This window comes from Rhipicephalus microplus, chromosome 3 (genome assembly GCF_043290135.1).
Source record: "Rhipicephalus microplus isolate Deutch F79 chromosome 3, USDA_Rmic, whole genome shotgun sequence".
Lineage (NCBI taxonomy): Eukaryota > Metazoa > Arthropoda > Arachnida > Ixodida > Ixodidae > Rhipicephalus > Rhipicephalus microplus.
Window position 1 is genome coordinate 133,171,367 of NC_134702.1, and position 13,275 is coordinate 133,184,641.

Below are 13,275 nucleotides of genomic sequence, written 5' to 3' on the forward strand. Positions count from 1 at the left end.
GAAGGAGCCCGGCAACGACGCTCAATGCCATGTTGCCCAACGTCACCGACGAAGAAAACCTCGATGTGAGTAAGTACCTTCAACACGCCGAAGGAGCCCGACAACTCGCGCGTCTCCGTATCAAGAATCAACAGACGACCGACAGCCGCCGTTACAATCTTCGACGACGCTTCGAGGAATACCAGCCCGGTGAACGTGTTTGGGTGTGGACGCCGATACGCCGACGTGGACTAAGTGAAAAGGTTCTGCGACGGTACTTCGGACCGTACAGGGTGGCTCGACGTCTCGGCCCACTTGATTACGAGGTTGTCCCAGACGGCATCACGAACTCTCAACGACGCCGATGGCGACTTGAAGTCGTCCATGTCGCGTGCCTCAAGCCGTTTCATGCACGTTAACAAAGTGAAACAGTGTTTTTTTTATTATTATTGTATCGTAATTTATTCATTGTACTTTCTTGCATTATTGTTGTACCTTCATCTTTAGTTAAAGCATCAGGACGATGCCTTTTTCAGAGGGGGGCAATGCCACGTTCCATTTACCAAGTTTTGTTATCGTCCAAAAACACTACACAATTCTTAGCGCAAACCACGCCTGCATTTTTCGAGAATCTTCCGGACTGTAGTAGATCATTTCGATAAGATTAAGCCTACTCTGCGAACTGTACAGACTATTCTCGAACCTACGCCACCACCAGCAATAACGCTAGAACATTCGACGGCAAGAATATAAATGCCGACGCGCCTCGCCGCTTGTGAGTAGTTGATCGATGGTCGACGCTCCGTACACTGCTATCTGCGCAAGACTGCTACTGAAATCGAACTTTCCGTTTACCGGGCACAGGTTCGCCCAAGTAAACAGTTGTATCCCAACATAAAGACTCCTGTCTTCGGCCACGTCACGACCCCGTGACAACATGTTCACACCTACAAATGGCCCCGCCGCGGTGGTCTAGTGGCTAAGGTACTCGGCTGCTGACCCGCAGGTTGCGGGTTCGAATCCCGGCTGCGGCAGCTGCATTTCCGATGGAGGCGGAAATGTTGTAGGCCCGTGTGCTCAGATTTAGGCGCATGTTAAAGAACCCCAGGTGGTCAAAATTTCCGGAGCCCTCCACTACGGCGTCTCTCATAATCATAGCGTGGTTTTGGGACGTTAAACCCCACAAATCAATCAATCAATCACACCTACAAATGTGATTTCTTCTAGAAGTAATGATATGGCGACAAAAAAAGAGAAGACTATAACAAAATTTATTTGTTGCTTTCGTACTTGCCCTGATCATTTCCAGCATTGCCAGAACAAACAGTAGACAGCCCAGCAAGTAGCTTCAGTGACCGATACCCTTGAATTCCTCAATTTAAAGTACTCTGTACTGAAATCTACTTTTGCAAATAGAATATTTCAGGCATAATATATTTAATATTTCAGGCCCCTGTGGGAATGTTCAAGCGATGTGGAATAGTGTGGAAGAGGTGAAAAATGAAAAGAGCGGGGAATGTCTGCACGTTCCCCTATGCGAGAACTTCCTCTCAGTTAAGTTATTTTTGTGGAGATGGAAAACACCTTCATCTTTCTGTGCCATTTTGTATCATTTTGGTTTATTTTTTCGTTTAGTTAGTGCATATTCTGGTCGGACAGCTTTTTCTATTGCGCCCATTTTCTAAAGTCGCGAGCTGTAGAATCAATGCATTCATTACCGTGGAAAGAAGCTTGTGTAACTGTTCAGTCGATATTGCATCCTGTCTGACAATGTGACTGTAACTATGTCCGCATACGGCGTGTTTGTAGACTATCGCCTGCACATTCGCTATGTTCAATCAATCAGTCGTGAGTGTGTGTCCTCTGTGATTGGTCCATCTGGTGCCAAAATTCTTGAAGCGTTTATGGTTGCTATGGTGATAGCACCTTCTTGTGCCGCGCCGCTGTCCGCAACGTTACAAGTAGCCGAAAACATTGAAGGGATAGTATAGTCAAACATAATTGTGCACAAGACCCATTTGAATTGATACTGCGCCACGTCACCGAATTGAAGCCTGTGCTAAACGTGTTCTTGTACATATAACGACCTTGTGTTATCCATTCATATTGTCTTTATGGGGTCGCGGGGCATATTGCAGGAAATCTGGGCTACGTCAACCTTGTTTCGAATGTGAAGTGCAAGGTTATTTTGTCCTGGCGACGTTTTGTTTTGGATTATGCATCCTAGCGAAGACTGACTAAGCGGAGCCAGTCTTGTCCACTGGAGGTGTTCAATTTGTGCGTAAATGTAACTTCTTACTAGTTCTCAGGTGGTGCTGTGAGCGAAAAGTCCTACATTCTCTGTTTATGCTTAATGAGGCCATCCTAGAACCTAATCGACTTGCGTGCGAAGGATGGTGTCCATTTCGTTTGTGTTTCGTTTGTGTTTGGCCACGTTTGTGGTAGCAGCAGGGGTACATCAGTTTGCTGAATATGAGCTCTTGCATCATTCGGTGTGTACCTTTTCATATAAGGTCACATCGGTGGCGTGTTATACGATTAGTCATGTATACCAGACTTTATCACCACACATTAGAGTTTGCTACCAATATGGCTACCATGTAATTGAAGCGGTCGTTCATGCCTAGTTTCACATTTCACGAGTCTACTTAGTGGTACTTGTGTCAGAACGAGTCGTTTGTTTGTAAAACTACGCTTTATGTTAGAGCATTCGACAGAAAATATACCAATGTGACTGCTGTGTAAGCATGGCTTAGACAGCAGTCACAGGCAGCTGGTTTCAAATACACACATGCGCTCAGCTCTTTTGTCAGGTTGTCATTTCTGCTTCATTGCCGAAGCCATTTATCTAAGAGATAGACAACTACCTGTCTTGCTCCTGAGTTTATAATAAAATATGCGTTAATATCTGCGTCAGTGCTCTGATGTTACTTAAAACACTTGCACACCATGCATGCAGTGAATTATAGCAGGCACCAGCTGTATCGTCGATGCTTGCCTTGCGTTGCCTCATTGTTACGTGTGCGTTTTCCGAGAAATCTCGCAACATCTGCCACCTACATAGCCAGCTCATCATATATGCTGCTGTCAGGCGATAGCAAATGAATAGTGTTGCCCCGAAAATAAGACAACCTATGAATATTGTTCATCGTGGCAGTTTGAACAATATGTATAGTAATAGAAAATTGAATAGAAATTAATAATATATTGATTGATAATGTGTCACGTTATTTATACAGCTTCGTCACAATATGTGGTTATCGTTTTAAGGCGGACAGAACAAAACGCGTCATTGCGTCACATCATTATTCAAAGATAAAATTTGACGGGAGCTTGCACTCGTAGCTGTTTATGTCTCCTGGTTGTAGGTCGCTGCAATTTATTAAGCCCACAAACTAAAACAGATGCTTAACAGAAGTGACCTCACACAGCGAATAAGCACTGCAAAAGTGACAGTATGAACGGAAAAGGATCATAATATTGCTTCAGAGTAAAGGCGTGCGGGAAATATGTTTACTATCAATAACACAGGCAGGTATACAAGATGAAACCCAGTCTGCACGAAAGCTCAGACATTGTCTTCTCCCCTATCGAATCTCGAGTTATCCGTGGCGCCATGTTGCATCACCCCCGGTGGCAAAGGCACCGTCTCGGTGCTTGGTTGGCCCGAGTGGTATCGCTTCAGCCGAGACACGTGGACAAGGTCAGAACCCGAGCGCGCGCTGGTGCTGTGAAGTGCTTCAATTTCATAGGTCACGTCGGTAACTTGGCGTACGACATGGTACGGACCCGAGTACGGCCGTCAGCTCTTCGCACAGGCCAACTCACAGTGATGGCGTGCTGAGAAGGACCATGTCCTAACGCTGGAAGTTGACATCACGGTGGCGAGTATTGTAGAGCAGTCGTTGGCATCGTTTTGAATCACTGAGATGCAGGCGAGCAATTTCACGTGTCTGTAGAGCTCTAGAGATAACATCGCGGACAAAGATGTATGGGTAACGGTAGGATGGAGCGTGTCAAAAGGTAGCTTGGGCTCTTGTCAGTACATGAGAAAAAAAGGCGAGAAACCTGCAGTATCATGCCACGACGTATTATAGGCACATGTCATAAATGGCGAAACCACGTACCAGTGACGATGGTCGGGGAAAATGTATATGGCGAGCATTTCTGTAATAGTTCGATTTAGCCGTTTTGTGAGCCCGGTTGGTTTGAGGGTGATAGGCTGTTGTGAACTTTTGTCTTGTAGCGGACGAAAGACGAAGAAGTGTGTTTTGAATAGGAGCTACTTCTGCTAACTCCGGCGTATTTCAGTGGTAATTTAAGTCTGTTGATCGGTTTTCGCTGCTCCCTGGAAGGGGATGGATGTAGACTACCCTGGGCGTCTGCCGGCACCAGCGGCGTCAGCGGTGGCCGGCTCCAGGAAGCGGATTGGACAAGCGAGTGACAGTGACAGTGAAGGTACTCATGCTTACTATCTAAGCAGTGATGACTTTTCAGTTGACGGTTTCCAACCTGTGCTGAGCCGCAAGGCGAAGAGGAGGAATATGAGGACATCTTCATCCTCAAGTATTCAAACTGTAAGTGAAGTGCCAAAGTCGAACACTTATACTATCCTGTTTCTGCCTACACTTCCTACCGTCAGCATGAAACGCCTTAACACAGTCTGTGTCGAGGTCTCTGGAAGCGCTCGTGCCGAATGAGATCACGGACATAAGAGTGAACGCCAGAAAGAACATACTGGCTGTGGACGTTTTGCACGCAAGTGCGTTGGGCGTTCTGCGCAGTGTAACTGACTTGGACGGCAACCAGGTGCGCTCTCATGTTCCCTTGGGATGTGATGTAGTAACCGGCGTGATCTACGACATAGATGTGGCTATTTCCAATAATGACTTACAATTTCTTGTCAAGTCAACAACTGATACTCCAATTGTTGATGTCACCCGGCTAGGGAAGTCTCGCTGTGTGAATATTGCGTTTAAGAGCACATCACTCCCCTCTCATGTGAAGGTGAGGTACTTCAGACATGCTGTGCGGCCTTTCATTCCAAAGCCTCTCCAGTGCCGTAAATGCATGAAAATTGGACATGTGAGCAGCATCTGTGAGAATTCAGTGGTATGCCACCGCTGCGCCGAGCCCCATGAAGCGGATAAGTGCGTCGCAACTGCCAAGAAATGCTCTAATTGCAATGGAACCCGTGAAGCCACATCGAAGGACTGCCCGCGGATTCAGAAGGAAATTGCCATTTTGAGGGAGATGGTGCGCGATCACTCATCTCATCGAGAAGCCGCAGCTAAAGTCAGAAGGCGTCGTTCACGTCGACGTCGGTCTTCAAGGACGCCCGCTACCTCCTCGACACGTTTGCCAGATCCCTCATCAGTACCATCTCCTTTGCCTCCCAGACCACATGCCGTGGGAAAGGCTGTAAAGGACAAAGCCAGTCAGCATACCCTAACTGCGGCAGAGTGGCCTGCACTTCAAAGGGAAGCAGCATCAAGCGAACCGAAGGAGTTTCATGACGGCCAATCCGCGATCCCGGTTCGAGATCTTTCCAACCAAGACAGGGCAGTGACTGCAATCGTGCAATGATTAATTGCCACGATTCGCACGCTACTGAGCAGCACACAATCTCCGTCTGCTAAGAGTGCACTGCAAATACTGGATGCACTGAATCCAGTTCTTGCTAACTTCGTATAAGCACAATGGCTCAACAAAATCTCATCTTCCGCACTGAAGTTAAAAGTTCGTCGATTTTTCAGTGGAATGCCAGAGGCATGAAGTCCCGTATCTCGGACTTTCGCCAATTTGTTCGGGCCAATCAATTCCCTATACTTGTCATATGTGAACGAAACGTATCAACGCCTTATAGATTGTCCGGTTATGAAGCTTTTTGTTCAGCCGCTTGCGAAGAACGAAGCAAAGTAATTGTTTACATTCGCATGGGCTTGGCATATCTTTCACACCCAATAAGTTCAAATCAGTACGTGTGTCTTCAGTACGTGTGTCTTCGTGTAAAGAAGACACACGTTCAAATCAGAAGTTCAAATCAGTACGTGTGTCTTCGTGTAAAGAAGAATGCAGTTTCGTTCACGCTTATCGGTGGATATATATCTCCGTCATCGCGATTTGATTGCGACAGATTAAAAGACATCCTAATGAGGACTGATGGGCCTTGGATCATCACCAGTGACTTCAACGCCCATCACATGCTTTGGGGGAGCACTAGGATGAATGCAAGGGGCCAGAACATTGTTACATTCGCTTCCGACTACGACCTTTCCATCATGAAAGATGGTACCACAACATATCTGCGGGGTCTCACGTATGGAAGTTGCCTTGACCTGACATTGGTGTCACGGTGCTTCTCTCACAAAGTTAAATGGTTTTGCGATATTGAGACACATGGGAGTGATCACATACCCACCTACGTGAAGATCAATGGTATCATAAAAAATTTCTCTTCCGGTGTTGTAATTGGTACTGACTAGTCGATGTTTACATCGCGTGTTGAGGACGCTTGCCAAGACGGCCTTGCCTACAGCCTAGAAACTACCATCGCAGGAGCTATGCAAGTGTCCAAATGTAAATTACCATTTTCATATAAAATAACACAGTTCGACATCGAACTGGAAAGATTACGAGCTATACGAAGGCGTGCTGAACGACGATGCAGACGCACAAGATCAACTTACGACCTCAGGGAAGCAAGACGGCTCCAGAAAAAGATTTAACGACGCGTTTGCAAGCTGGAGAGCGAACGCTGGAAAGCATTCTGCGAATCTCTAAACCCTCGTGAACTGCTGTCATATATCCGGAGAAGAGTTCGTGGTCTTCGCTCCTCTTCGCAACAACAGCACACTTTTAAAGCTTTGGCACTCCATCATATAAAAACAGAACTCGAGGTGGCTGAAGAATTTTGCACGAGAGTTGCCGGGAAGATTATGAACGAGAGCATCGACGCCGTGATCGTTCCTGAGACCCGATTACCAGAAATGGACATTCCATTCACCATTGAACAACTGGAAGGTGCGTTAGTCGCTTCTAAGCGCACGTCATCGCCAGGTCCTGATGGTATTAATTATAGTGCGTTGGGACGCCTTGGACAAAAAGCCAGAAGAGAACTTTTAGCATGCTTCAACAACTCCTGGCTCAGCAGCAGTGTTCCCCGAGAATGGAAAATAAGTTGATTAATACCACTTCTGAAATCGGGAATATCACCATTGGACTTGACAGCGTATCGCCCTATTGCTCTCGCAAGTTGCCTCGGAAAAGTGATGGAAACAATGGTTCTATTTCGTCTCGAGTGGTACTTAGAACGATATACCAAATACCCTTCCTGCATGGCAGGCTTTCGTCGGGGCCGCTCCTCCATCGACTGTGTCCTTGACTTATCGACATTTGTTCAGCAAGAAAAAAGTCGCAAGCGTATATCAGTGGCACTCTTTCTTGACGTGCAGGGTGCATATGATAATGTAGCTCACGATGCCATCCTCACTTCTCTCGCAGCAATGGGCATTGGTGGACGAATTTTTCAATTGATAAAAGATTATATAACTGGCAGGGGTTTCTTTGTGCAAACTTATGAGGGTACAACTGCTTAACATTACACCTACTGCGGAGTACCTCAGAGAGGTGTTTTAAGTCCCACATTCTTCAATGTTGCCCTCATTGGTCTGGTGAAGGTCCTGCCAAAGTCGGTGTGCCTATCCATATACGCCGATGATATTTGCCTCTGGAGTGCCGCAGTTAGTTGCCCTCAGGTGCGTGCATGAATACAGAGGGCAGCAACCCTCACAACAGCCTACCTTCAGAAACAAGGCCTAACTATATCAACTGTGAAGTGTGCGTTGATGGCGTTTAAACGCAAACAAATGACGCTATACCCTGTTTACATCAATAAGCAGAGTGTCAAATATGCACGGACGCATTATTTCCTGGGCATAATAATTGACAGAAGTTATTCGTGGAGTCCGCATTGTGCGTACTTGAAGAAGAGACTGCTATATATTGTGCATATAATGAAATTAATGTGCGGGAAAGCATGGGCAACTTCTGTGGCCTCCATGCTACACCTGTAGAGGGCCCTATTTCTGGGTCTATTGCACTACAGTTTTCCGGTACTGACTAACACTTGCAAATCTAATACTCATTCATTGGAGAGTTTGCAGGGTCAGGCTCTGCGTATCTGCCTAGGACTGCCCCGACGCGCTTCTACTTATGCCAAATCGTGCTTGCCAAAGACCATCCAGTCCGGACATATAGAGTTGTGGATTGCCTCAGAGCGCACATTCAACATGCTAGCCGTGTCCCCGACCACCACTTGGCCCTTCTACCCTCCGGAAGACCACGTGCTACGTTTTCAGACGTCATAGCCAAACACCTAAACAGCATTCCATCAGGATATACGCCAGCTACGAGCATGGCATGTCCTGTGTGGTGCCTCGACCAGCCGCAAGTACGTCTAGAAATTCCGGGTATCAAAAAGAAAACCAATCACTCCAGAGTAGCATTGAAGCAAGCAACACTGCTATTATTACATGAGTTGTACTTGGACCAAACACAGATATACACTGATGGGTCCGTCTCGTCCAGCAGCTCATCAGGTGCCGTTGTAATTCAGGCTACAGGAATGACAATCAAGTTTAAGTTGTCGCAAATGACTACATCTACGGCATCAGAGCTTGCTGATATAAGGGCTGCTTTACAATATCTCGTTCAAGAGCGTCCAGGAAAATGGGTCATATTTTGTGATTCGAAGGCAGCGCTTCAGAGTATGCAGTCTGCCAAGCGTAGGAGGAATCATGAACAATTGGTACATGAAATAAGACATTGCCATTATGAAGATTTAGCATGAGGGCATGATATTATATATCAATGGCTACCTGGACATATCGGTATTACCGGAAATCAATTAGCCAATGATGCAGCCCGCTCAGCCCATGAAAGAACCCGTGTGGTCCCGATTCCGCTATCACGGAATGATGAAGCAAGACAACTTTACCTGCTGGCTCGAGATCCTAAACGCACGTTCTGGTCGTCTACTAGCTTCCAAAGGTGTCAATTATATGAACTGGATCCTTCGCTCAAGATAAAGCTACCATCACAACTTTCCCGCTCCGATGCGACACTGTTATGCCGCCTTTGGTTGGGTGTTGCATTCACAAAGGTGTACTCCTTTCGCATTGGTATGGCAGACACCTCTACATGTGACTACTGCGGAGCTGAAGAGACCATTGAACACATCCTGTGCAGCTGCGCTTGCTACGACACACAGCGATGTCATCTCCGGATGATTTTGAATCAACTTGACTCCAGACCATTTTGTGTGCAGAAGATTCTAGGACCTTGGGCATCTGCCTCAGTTGCGCATAAAGCGACAAAAGCACTCCTACTTTATTTAGAGTCAACAAACCTGAGCGACCACCTGTAGGCTGTGTGTGCTCCCCAGAGTGTGCTCGTGATTGTGTGTACCTTCTTATCTCTCTACAACCTATTTTCTCCTCTTCATCCCTTCCCCAGTGCAGGGTAGCAAACCGGGTGTGCGTCTGGTGAACCTCCCTGCTTTTCCCTGCATCTTTATTTCTCTCTTTCTCTTGTCTTGTAGCGCAAGAATGCAATATGTCTTGTGTAACCTGGGATAGGAAGTAGCGACCCTGATCGGTAAGTAGTTGTCGAGGGGCGCCATGATGTAGTATGATGTCTTCTAGGAGAAAGTCGGCGACCTTGGTTGCACAACTGGTAGGAAGGGCCCGCGTGATGGCATACCGAGTGATGTAGTCCATGGCGACTGCTGTCCACTTGTTCCCACTGACCGATAGAGGGAAAGGTCCAAGTAGGTCAAGACCATTTCTACAAAATAGTTCGGATGGTATCTGAACGGGCTGAAGGTGTCCCGCTAGAAGGATTGTTGGCTTTTTGCGGTGCTGACAGGATTTATAAGAACCAGTGTAAGGGTGGACGGATCGGTACATACCAGGGCAAAAGAAGCGACGTTGAACGCACTCATAAGTTTTTGAGACCCCTAGTGACCAGCCATTGGGATGTCATGTAACTGCGCGAAGCAGCCTGATGCATATGTTGGGGTATGACAAGTAGCAGCTCAGGTCCGTCAGGATGCATGCTGTAGCGATATGATAGGCCGTCTTGCAGCAGGAACGTATGAAGAGACGGAGGAGTTGTGGGACCAGTCAGCCGAGGGATAATATCTCTCAAGTGAGGATTACGACGTTGCTCATCTCCGATGTTGCCGAAGGTGGACAGTGCCAATGGGCAAGCAGACTCGCTGCTCTCAGAAACGTCCGGTGGGTGGACTGGATGACGCGACAAGCTGTCGGCATCTTCATAGTGGCGGCCCGCTTTGTAAACGACTGGTTACGAATATTCTTGTAACTGTAGAACCCACCGGCTGAGACGTCCACTAGGATCTTTTAAGAACGACAGTCAGCATAAGGCGTGACTGTCAGTGACAACTGTGAATGGCCGTCCATACAAATATGGCCGAACTTTACGCACTGCCCCGACGAGCGCGAGGCATTCACGTTCAGTGATTAATTTCGTTCCGCTGGTGATAAGAGACGGCTAGCGTATGCGTTGACGCGCTCGCAGCCATGCTATCTCTGTGCCAAAACTGCCCGATTGCATGGCCACTTGCATTGGTGCGCACTTTTGTTGGAGCGGACATATAAAAGTGGTTGAGAATCGGTGGCGTCGTACGTCTGGTGGTCAGTTCAGTGAATGCTCTGGAATGGTCAGGTCCCCACACAAAAGTCACGTCTTGCTTCAGTAGTTCCGTTAGTGGGAGCACGACGTCAGTGAAATTCCGCACAAATCTATGAAAGTAGGAGCAGAGGCCCAGAAAGCTTTGAATGTCGTTCGCAGAGGTCGGCAGAGGGAAATCTTTCACTGCGTGTATCTTCTCAGGGTCGAGAAGAACACCAGAAGACTCAACAAGGTGACCGAGAGCAGTGAGTTGGCGGCGGCAGAAGTGATATTTCTACGAGTTGACGCGAAGCCCTGCCTTGCGGGGAACAGAAATAATGGTCGAAAGATGCTGGACATGGGTCTCGAAAGTCGGTGAGAAGACAATGACGTCATCAAAGCAACACAAGCAAATTGATCATTTAAAACCGTGAAGGACAGCGTCCGTCATTCGTTCAAATGTAGCTGGGGCATTGCATAACCCGAACAGAATTACTTTAAAAGAGTCCGTTGGGAGATATAAATTTTGTATTTTTACGGTCCATGTCATCAACTGATATCTGCCAGTAGCCAGAACGGAGGGCGGTGGAAGAAAAATAATTTGCTTCACTAAGGCAGTCAAGTGCGTAATCTATCCATGGCAGAGCATACACGTCTTTTTTCGTTACCTTGTTAAGATTTCGGTAGTCGACACAGAAACGCCAGCTGTTGTCTTTCTTTTTGACAAGGACGACAGGCGAAGCCCAGGGGCTTGAAGAAGGCTCAGTGATGTTCTGAGCAAGCACCTTGTCGACTTCTCTCTGAATCACGTGGTGTTCGCTGGAGGATATCTGACAGGGCTGCCGATGTACCGGATTTGCATCGCCGGCGTTAATCCGATGCTTCACGACGGTCTTTTGACCTACTCGTCGGTCGTGGAGACCAAAGATGTCTTGATACGCTCAAGAAGGCCATGAAGCGCGTGCACATGCTCCGCTGGGAGATCAGATGCGATCATTTTCGTTATGCCATCTCATGTAGTGCCAAACTCAAAAATGGCAGGTGACGTTTTATCCTCTGTAAAGGCGAAAATGTGGTAGTCACCGGTCGGGAAAAGTGTTACAAGGCATATTCCTCGGGGCAGTACTTGCGAGCATAGTCCAAAGTTCACAATGTGGAGACGCACCACGTTGTTCTTCATAGTGATAATCGTGTGCGGGAACGTTACATTGAACGAAGAGACTACGGTAGGGTTAGGTGACACGACGAACTCTCCATCGGCCACAAGCGCTTCGGAAGACACGTCTATATACGTTACAGCTTGACGGAATAGGCGAATGTACTCGACAGAACATATCTTTGGTGGCGTAGGAGCAGGAGGGTCAACGGCGTGTGGTAGGGTGAGTTGAACAACACCAGCAGAATAGACAATTAGGGCGGAATGCTCCGACAGAAAATCTAATCCCAGAATGATTTCATGTGGGCAGTGGTTCAGGACGTAAAATAGAAGCATGACATTCAGCCACAGTGACGCGGGCGGCACACATCCCAGTGGCAGCTGACGTTGCTCCACCGGTTACTCGGACTACAGAGATAAGAGCAGGCGTAAGCACTTTCTTTAGCAGAGCACGAAAACTAGAGCTCATTACTGATATGTGAGTGCCAGTGTCAATGAGTGATATTGCAGGTGTGCCGTCTACGTTTACGTTGATTAGGTTCCTGCGTCCGGGTAGCGTGTGCAGAGGAATTTCAGCTTGAGTCGTCAATGCAGGCTCACCTCTATAGAAGCTGCGGTCGTTAGTTTTGCGAGGACTGATGGTGGTAGGAGGGAGAGGGAGAGCAGTGATGGTTAGGTGAGCAGGACAGGTGTCTGACTAGCGACGGTGAGTGGTTTGGTCGAGCGGGCAAGGGGAGCGAAGCATTGTCGTGGTCGATGTCTATTGGCATGCGGGAAACATTTGGTGGGCGCCGGGTATTGTCGTAGTGTGGCCATGGCTGCCGATTCCAGGAATTACGGCAATGACGTGAAATGTGGCCGACTCATTCGCAGCAGAAGCAGATAGGTCTGTCATCGGAGGTTGCCATTCAGCGGAGTTCCGATAACATGGACGGTTGTACGGACCACAGAGCATATGAGGTACACTAGGTAATTGGTCGGGACTGTTAACTGGGCAGAGCGTCTGTAGTCGGACGTTGGCCAGTTCCTGGCGGACAATGATCTATATTGAAGAAATCATTGCAGAAGAATCGTCACTGGCACGAGGATGTTCAACAATAGGAGAGGTGGCCTGGATTTCACGGCGGACGATGCGCACAATATTGTCGGCAGTAGCAGCGGCTGAAGGGAGACGGGCGTCTTCGCAGTCAGATGTGGCAGCCGTGTTGGGAATACGCGAAAATTGAGGAGTAATATGACGACTTTTCGCTTTTTCAAAGCGTCGGCATTCGTTAATGACGTCATCCAATCTCGAAAAGTTGCGGAACATGAAGAGAGTTAAGGCATCATCCGCGATTCCTTCGTGGATGTGCGCGTCCTTTTCGGCTTCGGATGCCGCGTGGTTGAACGAGGCACGCTTGGGGAAGGTACCAATGAGACGCCTTTCTCAAAGGCCTTTTACCCCG